The sequence below is a fragment of the Sorex araneus genome, chromosome X (genome assembly GCF_027595985.1).
Source record: "Sorex araneus isolate mSorAra2 chromosome X, mSorAra2.pri, whole genome shotgun sequence".
In the NCBI taxonomy this organism is placed as follows: Eukaryota; Metazoa; Chordata; class Mammalia; order Eulipotyphla; family Soricidae; genus Sorex; species Sorex araneus.
In genome coordinates, this window is record NC_073313.1 from 327,227,352 (window position 1) to 327,229,904 (window position 2,553).

At 40.2% G+C, this 2,553-nt stretch overlaps 1 non-coding gene across 1 annotated transcript; it reads left to right on the forward strand.

Annotated features, from left to right (window-relative positions):
* The first annotated feature begins 1,479 nt into the window (after positions 1 to 1,479).
* On the forward strand, positions 1,480 to 1,586 carry LOC129400522 (U6 spliceosomal RNA). Its single transcript, XR_008627749.1, has one exon. It is a non-coding gene; the product is annotated as a U6 spliceosomal RNA (small nuclear RNA).
* The last annotated feature ends 967 nt before the right edge of the window (positions 1,587 to 2,553 follow it).

Consider the following 2,553-nt stretch of genomic DNA (forward strand, 5'->3'; position numbering starts at 1 on the left):
GTCCTAAATAGTTTTGGTTTCTGAAGTACTTTGGTGAAAAACAGCAAATTGTAACAAACAAGGCATATAGATTTTTTTAAAGTGTTTGCTCCTCAGAAGAAACAGTGATCAAAATTCAGAGGGAACCTACTGAATGGGAAAAATTACTTACCCGATTCCCATCAGATAAGGGGTTAATATCCGGGATATACAAGACATTAGTAGAACTGTAAAATTGAAAACCTCTAACCCCATCAAAAAATGGGGAGAAGAAAAGAATAGTAACTTTCTCAAAAAAGAAATACAAGTGGACAAAAGGCACATGAAAAAATACATCACTAAACATCAGGGAGATGCAAATCAAAACAGCAATGAGATATCATCTTACACCACAGAGACTGGCACACATCTAAAAGAACAACCAGTGCTGGCACGGATGTAGGGAGAAAGGGACTCTCTTTCATTGTTGATGGGAATGCTGACTGGTCCAGCCTTTTTGGAAAACATTATGGGCATCCTCAAAAAACTAAAAGTTGGGGCTGGAGCAATAGCACAGCGGGTAGGGCGTTTGCCTTGCACGCGGCCGACCCGGGTTCGATCCCCAGCATCCCATATGGTCCCCTGAGCACCGCCAGGAGTAACTCCTGAGTGCAAAGCCAGGAGTAACCTGTGCATTGCCGGGTGAGACCCAAAAAGCAAAAAAAAAAAAAACTTAAAAGTTGAGCTTCCATATGACCCAGCAATCACACTCCTGGGAATATATCCTGAGGGTGCAAAAAAGCATAGTAGAAATGACATCTGCACCTGTATGTTCATTGCAGCATTGTTCACAATAGCCAGAATCTGGAAGCAACCTGAGTGCTGAGAACAGACACCTGGTTAAAGAAACTATGGTACATCTATAGAGTGGAATACTATGCAGCAGTTAGGAAAGATGAAGTGCTAAAATTTGCTCATAAGTGAATGGACATGGAGAGTATCATGCTAAGTGAAATAAGCAAGAAAGAGAGGCATAGAATGACTGTACTCATTTGTGGCATATAAAGTAACATAATATGATACTAACAACCAAAGACAGTCTAGAGACAAGGGCCAGGAAAATTGCCCCACGGTTGGAAGCCTGCCTCATGAGCTAGGGGAGAAAGCATCTGGGATAGAGAAGGGATCACTAAGTCAATGATGGTTGGAAGGATCACTCAGGATAGGAGGTGTGTGCTGAAAGTAGATAAAAGATCAAACATGATAGCTTCTCAGTATCTGTATTGCAAACCATAATGCCCAAAAATAGAGGAGAGTATGGGGGAAATTGTCTGCCACAAAGGCAGGAGTGGGATGCAGTGGGGGTGGCTAGAGAGATACTGGGGACACTGGTGATAGAAAATATACGTTAGTGGAGGGATAGTATTTGATCATTGTATGACTGAAACCCAATCATGAAATCTTTGTAACTATCTCACAGTGATTCAATAACAAAAAAGAAATTTAGAAGTTTTTAAAAAAGCATTTATTTGAGCAATACATGCAATAAAATTGGCTCAATACATAGAATATTAGCATGTCTCCTGGACAGGGATGCCAAGCAACTTTGTGAAATGTTACACATTAAAAAAACAAACAAACAGTTATTCTGAGGCACACGAAACTTGGTTCCTAGCAACAAGTTTTCTATAAACCAATCAGGTAACTGAAGGCATGGTTGTCATTTAAACTCTGCACAAGATTGACTTTATCTGTAAAGTTGGAGGGATGGTGATGGGGAAGAAACAGTTTAAAAAAATTGGGGGGGGGGCGTGGGGTAGAGGGGCTCATACCCAGCTGTACTCAGGGCTTACTTTTATTTATTTATTTATTTATTTATTTATTTATTTGCTTTTTGGGTCACACCTGCAATGCACAGGGGTTACTCCTGGTTCTGCACTCAGGAATTACCCCTGGCGGTGCTCAGGGGACCATATGGGATGCTGGGATTAGAACCCGGGATGGCTGTGTGCAAGGCAAATGCCCTACCCACTGTGCTATTGCTCCAGAGAGTACTCCTTGTAGTACTTGGAGGACAATTTATTGTGCCTGGGAGCAAACCTGGGTTGACTGTGAGCAAAGCAAACACCTTGAGTTCTATTTTAAACTAAATTATTTTTAAGGTTGTTGAAACTTTTTCAATATATTTTAAATAACTTAAATCCTATATATAGAATATTTGAAATCATAGTGAATCTTGTTCTATTTATTTATTTATTTATTTTTGCTTTTTGTGTCACATCCAGTGATGCACAGGGGTTACTCCTGGCTCATGCACTCAGGAATTACTCCTGGAAGAGCTTGGGGGACCATATGGGATGCTGGGAATCGAACCCGAGTCGGCTGCATGCAAGGCAAATGCCCTACTCGCTTTTGTGCTATTGCTCCAGCCCCCTTGTTCTATTTATTTATCATGCTCATTATGAGAAGGAAATATGTGAGAAGAAAATAATTCAAATTTGAAGAAAGTGAGGATAACATATTAAATAATTAAAGGAGGCAAATAGTCCTTTCCTATGGAAAACAAAAATGGGACTACTATATTACTATTCTGTT